At 37.5% G+C, this 14,313-nt stretch overlaps 1 long non-coding RNA gene across 1 annotated transcript in view; it reads right to left on the bottom strand.

Moving 5' to 3' along the window:
- The window catches only part of LOC131486162 (uncharacterized), a 35,727-nt gene extending 23,885 nt beyond the window's left edge, over positions 1-11,842 (bottom strand). The window contains exons 1-2 of the long non-coding RNA XR_009249211.1: positions 11,722-11,842; positions 9,603-9,702 (exon numbers count right to left, since the gene is read on the bottom strand). This is a non-coding gene — a long non-coding RNA (uncharacterized LOC131486162). The remainder of the gene's footprint in view (positions 1-9,602; positions 9,703-11,721) is intronic.
- Between the last annotated feature and the right edge of the window lie 2,471 nt (positions 11,843-14,313).

The raw sequence follows: 14,313 nt of genomic DNA, 5'->3' as shown, positions 1-14,313 counted from the left end.
AGCATGCAGGAAGGGCAAAGAGAGAGGGAGAGAGAGAATCCCCAGCAGTCTCTGTACTGTCAGCACAGAGTCCGATATGGGGCTTGAACCCAGGAACTGTGAGATAATAATCTGAGCTGAAAACAAGAGTCAGTTGCTCAACCAACTGAGTCACCCAGATGCCCCTTTATGCTTTCTCTTGAGTAAAACCTTCTTAGACATTCAGTGGTTGAGATTTAGCCTGCCACATTTTTTTCAGGAGTATTTATTAAGCGCCTGCAATGTACTAAACAGTCCACTCACATGCTTCTCCTATCTGCCTTGAGAATGCGAAAGGAAGGGATAGAAACCACAGGTGATTAAAAGAGGGTGTTCCTGGACCTGGTGGGGAAAATAATTAGAGATATGGATCTCATTAAGGGGAGCAGTGATGAAGTCAGTGCACATAACTTTCTGGGATGTCATATTTTTGGTTTCGGTATAACAATTTGCTGATCTTGAGACAAAAATATTTGAGGACCTTTCTTCCCTTTGATCATTGCCACCATTTGACCTAAGCCCTTATAGTAAATTTTTGCATAGCTTAGAACTACTGTAGTTGATTCATATGTGGGCTTCCATAAATGTATGTGTGTGTGTGTGTGTGTGTGTGTAGTGAAATTATCCCTTTCTCCAGAATATTTTGAACTAGAATGAATCTCAAATCCATTGAAGCCAGCTGGAATAAGAACTCGAAGATCCTAGTTTATCATCTGATGTGATCCCTTAAACCTCAGAGCTGTGGTGCGTCCATCTTCCTCCATGCAGATTAAGTAGCACAGAAAGCTGCAGAGAGAGATAAGAATGAAGCAGCTCCCTTTTGAGCCTTAGCTGCGTATCTGCCCTTGGGTCAGTGAGACATGCCTATATCCTGAGAGTTCTAATACATCCCTTTAATGTCAGCTTAAGAGTTATATCCTGTTCAAAGAACATATCCCTGTAGGCATGGCAGGTGGCGAAGGAAAGCAGCGAATATTATTATGAATAATATAGAGCCCTGCAGTCCTTAAACTGGAGTATCCTTTAGAGAGCTTCCAGTTCTACCTCGTTTTGCAGGTGAGGACGCTGAAACCCAGAGAGTGGAAACATGTTTTAATCAGGTTAGGCCACTAATGAGTTGTTAGTGACAGTCAGAACTGGAATCGTAGTCTTTTAAATTGCCACATATATGTCCTGTGAATAAGATGTCCAAAAATGATATTGTAATGCCTGTACCTCTGTAGGACGCTCCATGACAAATATTGCACAGCCTGTTACATATATTTATGTATTATGCTTTATCCAAATGCTTGTTTGTATTCTCTCTCTCTTCCTTATATGAAATATGTATTGACTTATAAGCACCATTTCCATTTGTGTGAGTGCTTTATATCCCTTGGCCTCCCTTTAACTTATTCTGTGGATAGGAAATTCATTATCTCTTTCACTTCCTTGTGCAAGCTGCTTAATCAGCTGTTTTGCTCTAAGCTCAGCAGGGCCTTCATGGTTGCTCAGCAATCTTTCTCTTATTCCCATGGAGAAATTTTTATTCTTCCTCGAGGTCCCTACACAATCCCTCTCTCAGTGCTTACAAATGAATTTCTTTCTTCATACAAAAAAATCTGAAGCCACTAGGGGTTAAATTCCACATGCTTCCCTCACACGGTAAGTATTATACATGTCTCTGTTCTCTCTTGTAACCAGAGTCTTTCTTTTCAAAAGCTAAACTGTGCCACTGTGTTCTCTCCCCCATGTATTCCTACGTCCTCCTTCACCATGATGCATTGATTAGCCGCTTCCTAATATATTCACCCTTTCTCTCCTTACTGGTTCCTGTCTCCATATGAAAATATGGCCAAGGCGTCCCCATTCTATAAAAGCCTGCACTAAGCTTTCCCTTAAGTTGTATGTTACACTGACATTCTCCATTCATACTTCTACACTTACTGCATTTATTTCCCTCCTTTGCAGTCATTTCTTAAATGGTTCTGCTTCGGGTTTTTTCTATCCATTCTGCTCAATCCTCTCTTAACTGTTCCAGGAATGTCTGACTGTTGAATCTCACAGTCTTGTATTGCATTTCCTCTTAAAATCCTCTGAAGTTTTTGAAATTACTGGCTACCCCTTTCTTCCAATAGTTTAGCAACACCATCCTCCCTGGCCTTTTCTGGTAGTCTGACCATGCCTTCTAAATCTATTTAACCTACTTCTCTGGCTTCTTCTTTCTGTTAAATGTAGGCATTTCCCAAGGTTACCGTCTTGACTTATTTTTCCTTCTGCACATGAGTCAGACTAGTGTAAAGGTTAAAAGTGGACTTGGGAATGGATGACACTAGCCATTTATTTAGCAGTGTGTCGTTAGTTATTATTTAATCTCTCTGACTTATCTTCAATTATCTGTAAAACGGAATGGAAAATAATTGCTCACATTTATTGAACACTTACCAGGCATGGAAACTGTGATAAACATCTTATTTGCATTGAGTGTATATCGCTCTCATCACAGCTCTAGGGAATACTACCCTCATTTCACAGATAAGAACAGCAAAACACAGATTAGTTAAATAATTTGCCCCAAATGACACAGATAGTAAATAGCCAATGCAGAATTGAATATAGATAGTTCCACTTCAGATATTAATGTCTACATTTTTCTCCTCAATAGTGATGTTCCTTACTCATAGAACTCACATGCAGTTAAATAAAATAATGCATGTGAAACTCTTAACATAGTTACTGCTGAAGTAAATAACTAATGTTAAAGAAAAACATTTTCTCTTAATATCCCTCTTATTGTTAACAATTTTTCCTTGGGGGTTTACATCTGAGGTATATATCCACTCATTATCCGTTGAACACCCAGCTATATATCTCTAACTCATATTTGTCTCCGGAAATACATAACTATATCTCTTTATCTGCTTGCAAGCCTGGATATGAAATCAGCATATATAAAATGGAAAAGGTCCCATTGCTTTTCTTCTCTTCATCTTATGATCCTTGCCTCAGTGAATGATACACTCATATTTCTAGGCCCTTGAACATAAACGTTAGAGTCATCATTGTATGTCCACTTTGTATCTCAATGTCAACATTCAGTAAACAGACAGTTCCTGCTTATCATAACTCAGAAATATTTTTTGAATGTTTCCATTTTCTACTAGTTTTGATTTCTCTAATAAAATGTTAGTCATATCTTACCTAAATTGTTACAATATCTTCCTAAAGTATCCTTGCCTTTCTATAGTATCTTGTACTTGACAACCAATTATCTTTTCAAATCTTTGGGTAGTAAACATTTTATTTTTTAATTTTTATTTAAAAGTTTTTTTAATGTTTATTTATTTTTGAGAGAGAGAGGGAGACAGAGACAGACAGAGCACGAGCAGGGGAGGGGCAGAGAGAGTGGGAGACACAGAATCTCAAGCAGGCTCCAGGCTCTCAGCTGTCAACACAGAGCCTGCCGTGGGACTTGAAGTCACAAACTGCGAGATCATAACCTGAGCCGAAGTCAGATGCTTAACCAACTGAGCCACCCAGGCTCCCTGAGGGTGGTAAACATTTTAAAAACTTATAGGTCTTTTTGTTTAAACCAAACCCTAAGTGGAAGCTGAACATGAAATGATATTCGGAGCAGAGCTATTCTGAGTTGAAGATGTGGAACTTGGAAGCAAGTGCTTTCTTATTTTCTTCTGATCTTGTCTTCTCTGGATTGGCTCCTCAGTGGTCCCTGCATATCCTGAGAGAATGGTTGGAAAAGTTTTGTTTTAAAACAGACTTAACCATAAAGTTAATAATGCATGAATCCTTTGCTAATATGGCACTCAAGACCCTTCACAGTTTTTAGCCCTTAACTGTGAAGACCCTTTCACCTATTGTCAGTCTCATCCACTGCCACCTGCACCTCATAGGCACACTTGTTATTTAACATTATTTAATCATCCAATTTCTGCTTGCATCTCCATTCCTTTGCTTTTTGGTCTGGACTTTCTGAAATGCTCTCCTCTTTCTCTGTCTCATTTGATATAATTTATTCTTAGAGACTTGGCTTAAATGTCACCCCCTTTATATAATCTTTATAGAATATCACAGTCAAATTTTAACTCCCTCCTTTGTACTCTATAATCTGGGGTTTGGCTTACACTAAAGATTGAACTGCTACCTTATTTTATTTGAGTTACTTGTGTATATGCCTATTTCTTCCTCTCCTGTATCAATATATCTTGAGCTCCTGTGGTTCAGAAACATGTATTTTTCTTTTTCTTTTCTTTTCTTTTCTTTTCTTTTCTTTATTTTCTTTTCTTTTTGTTATTCCTTCAACACTTACCTGTATTATATATATATAATATATTATATATATATACATATATATAATATATATATATATAAATTTTATGTATATATGTATATATATATATAAATTTTATGTATATATACATATATATGTGTGTATATATATATATATATATATATATATATATACACACATATATATATAAAATCTGGGGCCTGATAGCTTTTGCTTTAAATTTCTCATTATCAGGTATTATTCATGGTATTTCTACCTGAGATATTCTGATACATGATCAGTTTTCGATCTTAAACTGTTCTCATTATCATTTCTGATGTTTACTCTTTTATCCATCCATCAATGCATCCATCCATCCATCCTTCCATGCTCAGCATAATCATTCTTAGGGGGTGCCTCGGTGGCTCAGTTGGTTGAGCATCTGATTTTGATTTCAGCTCAGGTCATGATCTCACAGTTCATGGAATCCAGCCCCATGTCAGCCTCTGCACTGACATCCCAGAGCCTGCTTGGGATTCTCTCTCTCTCCCTCTCTCTCTGCCCCTCCCCTGATCGTGCTTTCTCTCTCTCAAAATAAACAAATAAACTAAAAAAAGAGAAATACCTGAGCCATCCATTTCTTTTATGTAGTTTTCCCTTACCACACAGAGGGATTTATCCTTTCTGCAAATACCTACAGCTCCACTGTCTCTGCTTTATCTTCTTAATCTATTTTTAACAACTTCCTTTCTTTTCTTTTTTTTTTTTTGGTTACATATATGTGCATTATTTCCCCAACTGGAATCTTAAGTTCTTTTAGAATAAAGACCATAGAGGTGCCTGGGTGGCTCAGTTGGTTAAGCATCTGACTCTTGATTTTGGCTCAGGTCATGATCTTACAGTTTGTGAGTTAAAGCCCCACATCAGGCTCTGTGCTGACATCACAGAGTCTGCTTGGGATTCTGTCTCTCCCTCTCTCTCTCTGCCCCTCCCCCACTTGTGCATGCATTCTCTCTCTCCTCTCTCTCTCTCTACTCAAATAAAAAAAATGAAAAATAAAAAATAAAAAATAAATACCATAAATTTATAGTATTTTGTATCTCTCATAGAACATAATTCACAGTTAGAACTTGTGACTTTCTTTTTTTTACTATATGTCAACTTTTCCCACATGAGGTCCTAGCATGGTGACAAACATATTTAAGTCAATGAATCTTCAACCCCACATGATTTCCTGCTACCAAAAGATTCATGAAGACTTTATCAAATTCAACACCCAAAAAACAAATAATCCAGTTAAGAAATGGGCAGAAGACATGAGTAGACTTTTTTCCAAAGAAGACATCTAGATGACCAACAGACACATGAAAAGATGTTCAATGTCACTCATAATCAGGGAAATACAAATCAAAACCATGATGAAATACCACCTCAAGCCTGTCAGAATGGCTAAAATTAACAACACAGGGAACAACAGATGTTGGCAAGGATGTGGAGAAAGGGGAATCCTCTTACACTGTTGGTAAGAATGCAAACTGGTACAGCTACTCAGGAAATAGTATGGAGGTTCCTCAAAAGAAACCTAGCAATTGCACTACTAGGTTTTTATCCAAAGGCTACAAAAATACTTATTCAAAGGGGTACATGCACCCCAATGTTTATAGTAGCAGTTTGGCTATCAACAGTAGCCAAATTATGGAAAGAGCCCAAAGGTCCATTTACTGATGAATGGATAAAGAAGATGTGTGTGTGTGTGTGTGTGTGTGTGTGTGTGTGTGCACGCGCGCACATACAGATATAATTGAATATTACTCAGCCATCCAAAAAAAAAAAAAACAAAGAAATCTTGCCATTTGCAACCATGTGGATGGAGCTAGAATATATTATTTTAAATGAAATAAAAGTCAGTCAGAGAAAGACAAATACCATATGATTTCACTCACATGTGGAATTTTAAGAGACAAAACAGATGAACATGGGAAAAGGGGGAAAAAGAGATAGAGACAAACCATAAGAAGCTCTTAACTATAGAGAACAAACTGAAGGTTGATGGAGGGAGGTGAGTGAGGGAATGGGCTAATGGGTGTTGGGTATTAAGGAAGGCACTTGTGTTGAGCCCTGAGTGTTGTATGTTATGTGATGAATCACTAAATTCTACTTCTGAAACTAATATTACACTATATGTTAACTAGCTAGAATTTAACTAAAGGTTTGAAAAAAAGTTTTTGTTTGCATTGAGAAAAATATTATTAAAGATCAACATACTCTTCCCTCCTCCAACACCCCTCCCCCTCCACTTCATGTTTTATATCAAAGGATTCTCCTATGTTTGGCCATTGGCATTCCAAATAACAAATTCAGCACTATCACAGGAGGACAGCTCAAAGCAGGATTCTGCCTATGTAATCTATCTAAATGCAGTATTGTGTTGTAGGTCTCTAAAGAATTTGTTTGCAACTCTCAAATGTTGCCTCAGAGGACATTCCCAAATTATATATCATAGATATTGTCCTAAAAGGTTTTCATAAATACATTTTTCAAGCATTATGCTAAACAAAGATAAAACTGTTACATTACTGTCGTACATCTTAGACTAACAGACTAATGCACACTGAATATATCAACGGGGAAAATATGCAACATTTTCTAAAATTATTTGACCATGGAAAGCTGTTCTTCAGAACTTTTATCACATATTGGAATCAAGATGAATGCTCTTTGGGAAGCACTGCATCAAGAATTCAATCCTGTACTTTGTCACTGATCTTAACAGCTGGATGAGTTCATTTTTTTCTGTGTGTGTGTGTGCGCATGCACACACAGGTGTGTATGAGAGTGTGGAGGTCCAGAGAAAATATAGTTCACTTTTTAAAGATCATATGGCTATCCAGCAGCATAATTATGCTCAGAACACCTGCATTATTCTGTTGTTCATTTCACTATGTTACCTACATCCTTCAATAGGTTCCAACTCCCTGATTCCATATCTGGTTCTTCTGCTTCCCTGAGGCAGACACAGTGAGGTTCTCTCTTTGCTCATGGTAAATGCATGTTAAATGTTTATAGTTCTTTTGTTTGTGAGTTACAGGTTATTTCTCCTTGACATTACAAGTACATCAAAATATGCTTCTTTTCATACTGCAAAAGTGTACCTACACAAATAAATTCCTGGAATGGTATAAGACCCTGAAGCAAACTAACTTTAGTAGCAGACTTAAGTTATGTATTTATTACAGAATGATTGTTTTATATCCTTAGGTTAACTATTGGCTTTCTGAAAATTTTTATAAGGCAGGAGAATGTGCATATTTGTTCCAAGATTTAGCAAACACCCAAAGAACTTAGGTTAATAGGTATATTCTACAGTTAAGTTGATACATACACATTGGTGTTTCCTATGTTTTGCTATCAGTTCAAAGAATTTGAGTCTTTTATTTAAATCAGTCTTTAGACCCTTTCCAATGATACATCATTATTACCCTTTACTCATTTTTTCATAGGAAGGAACATCCATGGAGAGGGGATATTTGAAGAAACACTTGTTCTGTTCCTTTCCAGCACTCCACCACCACACACACATTCAAAAAAAAAAAAAAAAAAAAAGGTGAAGCTAATTTAATTGGGTACATCCTTATCTACTTTGGAGAACATTTTTTTTTAACTACCACAGTGATTTCACTGTAAAGGCAATGTGGATGTTGGATTTCCTTTTATTTCTTGTCCTCTTTGAACTCAGTGTGCCCAGGTGCATTGAATAGATGGGTTTCCAGTTTGTATGAAATGAACATATGGAATAGGCTTTCCAGTTTCAGGAAGACATGAAATATTTTCTACCTGCTCTGATTGTGACTGGTGGGTGAGTCAGGTCTCATTGCCTCCCATGTGGGACAAAATAGGCCACCCAGATTGGCTTCAGGTCTCCCTTGCATGCTTTGGAGCCCTATGATAGTCTTTGGGTATCCATTAATAAAAGTGATATTTGATCTCCATTTTGTTCCTAGTGCCTTTATCTACTGATTAAATGCTGGAGGTCAAGAGGATAATTAAGTGCTACTTGGACCACCAAAAGTACTGTGTATATAGACAGTTCAGGATCTGAGTGAATGTTGAGAGGGGATTGACTGATGCAGATTTTATGGGACTTCAAACACCTATTTTGGGGATTTTCCTTTTAGAAAAAAAAGAAAAAATGAGATACAAAAGTAAATATTAATTTAGACTGAAAAATATACATGCAAAAAAATGAAAAATTTCAGCACATGAAAAATTTTTAAAGTTGAGAGCTATCATAGTTTTTATTAACTGCTTTTCTTACCTCTATAATATTTTTTCTTTGTTTATTTGGTTAAGCTGTATTTGATTATATTTTTGTATGATGATATTTTATAATATTATCTATAGAGAGAATTAAAAAAATCACCTTTTTGTCTATAGGTGTTAATTGAATTAAAAAATATTGACCAATAATAATTTTAGCAATGGTATTTATATTTCTGGGGTCATTGTTAAATTTAGGAAAATCTCTATCATCTTTCATATTAAATTATAGGATTTGGAAGAATTTTCAGCTCTGTTCCTTTCAAACTTTGTCTCTTTTCTATTACCCACTTAATTCTAGCACCAGGTACTATGGGACTTATTCCTATCAGCCTTCAACCTCTGCCCTATACCTTCATGTCAAAATATGAGGTCACTTGCCACAGTTGGTGGCAGTAGTGTCCCTGGAAGACATCCCTATACAAAACGACTATCAAAGACTTAACTATACATGGAAGTGTTGTGAGCCACATCAGTATATTTCTTTAAAACCAAACTGAATATATCTCAAGTTCAGTTTTCCTTTTTTCTAGGTACTCCATACCTTTTGGTTAGGTGCTCTGTGCCTGACAGGAAGGGGAGTGTGACAGATAAAGTGGAAAGTCAATGGTCTTAACTGTCTGCTGCTAAAACACACTTATTCTGCAAATTTTATAAAATCACATAACTGATTGAATACACTATTTGCTTCTTCTAGAACCTCAAGGGGACTTTGCAAAGTAAGAGCCCTGGAGGATTAAACTTCATACTAAATCTGAGCAGAAAGTCTTGTCATTGCAGAAACCAAAAAACCCATGAGGGTATTATATTTGTAACTTGAGAAATGAGTCAGGTTTTTAACTGAAGAAGAGCTTTGGTACCTATTTTTAAATCAGAAATGCTCTCTAACAATCTCCTGTAGAAAGACAATTTAAGATGGGAATTCTTTCCTGGAGTTTTAAATGCATAGAATAACAACAATTACTTTTTACTGACCATTTACATATGTGCCAGCACTTACCATATATGATCGCTAATCTCACAAGAGCCCTGTAAAACTGGGAGAGCAAAGACTCATGGCAGTAGTTCTCCCAGGTGTCATCTTTGCTCTCTAAAGACTCCTGTTGGAAAGAAAAAATCATGGAATGAGGATCATGCTTTTACAGACTTACTTCATTTGAATTTCAAAGGTATCCAAAAGCTAGATAGATAAATCAATTTTGAGAGTTTAAACCGTGATTCAGAATAAGGTTAAAATTTTAACAGTTAGTAGAGTTGAGATACAGTTCCGTTTTTCTTTGGATGTAAGCCAGGTACTAGATGTCATGGATTTGTTGTGTATGATTAATATTGCATATGTTTGCGTTTTTCCGCATCTTTGCAGAAACGTGCAAGGAGAGTCAAAACCTTCCATTAGCCTAACTCCCAGCCCCTGTCCTTATAAGAGCAGCCTCTTTGAGTATTTCAGAGTGTAGTTTCATCTCTTTAAAATCCTGCTTAATGCCTTCACTTGATTTTCAATTTAAAACTTGGTGTAATAATATTTCTGCCTCTGGATGTCTAAATAAAATATGTATTTCAACTGTCTTCTGATTAACTTAGTGACTTTGTTCATCACACAAAAGAATCATAGGATAAGGAAGCCAATATCTGCTTCACTAATCATGAGGTAAGTGAAAATGTACTGATCTCAGTTTTCCAGTCAGACCTTTCAGAAATGGATAATTCCTTGAACACATTTAAAAATGAGTAAAAACTAACACCCTGAATAAGCCAGACTTTTTAATGGTTAGGTGGTTTTGATGAGAAACTTTATGGAGTCATTGCCTGTTACCTTACTTTAACACATTTCAGACTTGGAATCTTAACCAGTCTCCTAGTCAGAAGGATCATTACAAAGTTATATTTTCCTGTTATATGCTCTGGGAGCTGGATGTATTCTTACTGGGGGAAGAGAAGGACTAGTGAGATGATTACTAGATTTCTGCATTTTTCTGTTCTTTTTTTCTTATTCTCAGTTTATGTTTTCCCTTGTGTATGTTCCCCAAAAAAACTATTGAAGACTGTGTTTGTCAAATGAGTAAACTTGATGTCACATGAAGCATTTACCTACCTAGGTTATTGTTCTGAAGATGGTGTCACCATTCCACAAAGAAATCAAGTGCATGGACTTTGTTATAGGTTGTGCCCACGTTGAGGAGCCCTTTCCGGGTCATGTTTTGGATGATTAAGATTGCCAGATATTAAAGGCATTACTGATTGGTACTTGAGCAATGCTAGAACTATCTGTCTGAATGAGAAATATTCCTTGCATTCCCAAAGGATGTTGTTCTTTCATGACTAGGTTTTCTAAACATTCTTCCTTCTTCTGGAATGTTCTTTGTCTTCAAATGTATTGGAGCAAAGCCCACTCATCCACTAGGACTAAGCTTCAGTATCACTGCCCCCTTCATAGCCTTGTCTGGCACTGTCTTCTTCTCCCAGGAACGGTTTCTCTTGGACATAAAACTTGTCTGTTTAAAAAATTACCATTATGTATAACTTCCTTCTTCACTGAAGAGTGAGATCTTTGAGAGCAGAAACCATATTTTATTCATTTTTGCATCTCTGCCTGTTGGCAAAATGCCTATCATATACAGTCCCTCAATCTATACCCATTAATTAAACTATTCATTCATTCACTAATTCATGCAACAAACGTGACTTAAGAAATGTCATTGGCAGCAAATAAACTACATTGACAATTCCCTCAAAGAGTTGGTGTATTGGATTTAGGATCTATCATTACTCATTAAGCAAGCTGAGATCTGCTTTAATCAAAAGTCTCCTTTGGCTGTTTAACTTAAAAGCTTCATATCCACACAGTTGCCTGTGCCCATGGCAACTGAAATGCATGAATGCGGGTTCTGAAATATAATCTTTCTAGAAAGCCAGGGCTCCTATTAAAGCTGTAGTTTACATCCACGTCCATCCTACACAGGTGTTAATCACAGGCCTGCATGGATGACTATTTCAGCTAGGCAGTAGTGACTTCATATGATATCATGTCTACAAAGTGGTTTCCCCTTAGAGCATAGTGAGCTGTTGATAGATCTAGTGTGGTGAGATCACAGGATCACATCATTTTGTGAGAGGCCTACCTGCAATGAAGGTATAGCCTGTAATATTTTATGTATGTGCCAGGCAGCATCACAGTTTTCCTTCCCCAGCTTAACAGAGGTAGCAACTCGATCTGTGTTTTCTCCGGATGTCTGGAGACAGGGGAAGCATGTATGTCCTATGCTACTTGGTAAAGGAATTCTGAGTGGGAATGGCTCCTGTGTGAGGTCGCAGAAACAAGACATGGACAATGCAACTTGTGATGGGAAATCATTGAATGGACACACTTAGGAATATATTATTAGATCTTTAGGTCTAAAACTTTGGGTAGGTGAGTTTAACTCACCCTTAACTTCAGGATCTCCATTTTGATGGGAACTAGGAACTATAGAGAATTGTATAGATTTGGGATATTTATTACATTCCCATATATTATATATATAATTACAATATGTACACATCTTATTCTCTAGAGAGCTTAGAGGTAAAATCCTTACAATGTGAAGAGAACATGGCCCTGTCTTAAGGTGCAATGAGGAAGTGGTGAGCTGAGGAGAATGTGCGTATCCTTCAGCCTCTTGCATGGAGAGAGTAAACCAGCCTAAATAGGTGGTTGAAGCTTTCTGAGTTCATGAGGCCTTAAACCTTTACTTTTGTATCATGGGGGGAAGCCCATGGGTCCCAAGAAAGGAGTTAGGGTGGGCCAGGACGCCAGGGGTGCCTAACAGACTCAGAGCAGTGACATAACTATCCACATACTAACTGGAGGAAAACTAGCTCAATGTTTTGACAACTCATCAGTGGTACCAGTGCATACTGAGTATCAGCCTATATTGGTGTGCTAGGGTGGCCATAGCAAAATAGCACCACTGGGTGGCTTAGAATGACAGAAATTGATCATGTCACCATTCAAGAGGCCAGAAGTTCAAAATTAAGGTGTCGGCAAGGTGGCTCTCCCTCCGAAGTATGAGGAAAGGGATCTGTTCCCGGCCCCTCCCCCAGCTTCTGGTGGCTCCTTGGCTTGTGGTAGCATCGCTACAGTCCTCACGTGGTGCTCTCACTGTGTGTGTGTTTGTCTGTGTGGTGTTCTTCTTAAAAGAAACCAAAGGTTTCAGAGGTTCACCTTACTTTGGTGTAACCTCATCTTCACATAGCCAACTACATCTGCAGCAACTCTGTTTCAAAATAAGTTACCATTGTGAGATACTGAGAGGTTAGGGCTTCGACACATGAATTTTAAGGGGACACGATTCAGCCCTAGGCATGAACTTTCTTGAACATATTTCCTGGCATACATGCCCAGGAGTTTCTCTATAATAGATGCTTGGCCATGAATGGCTGGGTCAGTCACGAAGCGTACAAAAAGAACTTGGGAGTTGGTTTGAAGCTTAAATGCAATGATGGGATCAAACTTGCAAGAGGTCTGTGTGTCCGTTTCCTGGCACCGAGAAGCTGCTAGGTAAGTGGATGCTGGAGCAGTGCCTGGTCTTTGCTGAAAAAGTCCACTGGAAAAAAGGACGAGGAAGCCCACATCTTAAGAGGAATCCCATGATGTGTTGAGGGGTGGATAATTTACAAGGTGACATTTGGCAACTGACCAGTCACCAAAGAGTGGCTGTGTTTTTAGCAAGAGTTTATTGAGGGTGCTTCTTCTTCAGAAAACAGAATTGAGCTTTGTGCTTTTCTTCCTTTTTACCCTCTTACTTCTGATGACTTTCTTGATGGCTTTCTATTCTGAGGTGTCTCCATTTATCTCAATGGATTTCAGAAAATTATTTTTAAAAATGCAAAACACACCAATTTTTAAGGGAAAGAAATTGAAAAACAAATGCTTACTCAGTGACTTCTTAAGCAGGGTGTAGCCTAGGCTAGCCTCACATCAGCCCTTAAGAGAAGATGGTTTTATCCCCCTTTTTAGAAAGTAGAAAACTAAAACTCCTAGAGATCAGATAATTTTCCTGAAAACAAACAGTAACTGAGAAGATTTTTAAATTTTTTTAATGTTTATTTTCAAGAGAGAGAGAGACAGAGCATGAAAGGGGGAGGGGCAGCAAGAGAGGGAGACACAGAATCCGAAGCAGGCTCTGAGCTGTCAGCACAGAGCCTGACACGGGACTCGAACTCACGAACCATGAGATCATGACCTGAGCCGAAGTCGGATGGTTAACCGACTGAGCCACTGAGGCACCCCAGTAACTGAGGTTTTAATTGTAATATTTTCCATCCCAAACTGAACAGTTACATCATATTGACTCCTTAATATGTTTATGCTCTACAGGTTGATTGGTTGGTTAAGTGGAAGGTAGTAGTTTTATGATTAATACACACCATGCTAACATATCATAGGGAGAAAATGTATAAAAGAGAGTCAAAACTGTATTAAGGGTCTGCTGTAGAATACATGCGGTAATCTGTAATTTTTTGGGTGCTCCTGAAAAACCTGTTCTTCAGTCTTATGAATCCAATATTATGATGAAGAAATTAAGATTTAGAGAGACACAGTGACTTGCTTAGTATCATGTTACAAAATATAGTAGAAATGTGGCTTGAACCACAACCCTTTCATATGAAATCCCATACTTGTTTCTTTGTTTTACTTTCCTCCTGCTCATAATTTATTAGAACATAAATAT

This window comes from Neofelis nebulosa, chromosome 9 (genome assembly GCF_028018385.1).
Source record: "Neofelis nebulosa isolate mNeoNeb1 chromosome 9, mNeoNeb1.pri, whole genome shotgun sequence".
Lineage (NCBI taxonomy): Eukaryota > Metazoa > Chordata > Mammalia > Carnivora > Felidae > Neofelis > Neofelis nebulosa.
This window is presented reverse-complemented; position numbering and strand designations above follow the sequence as displayed.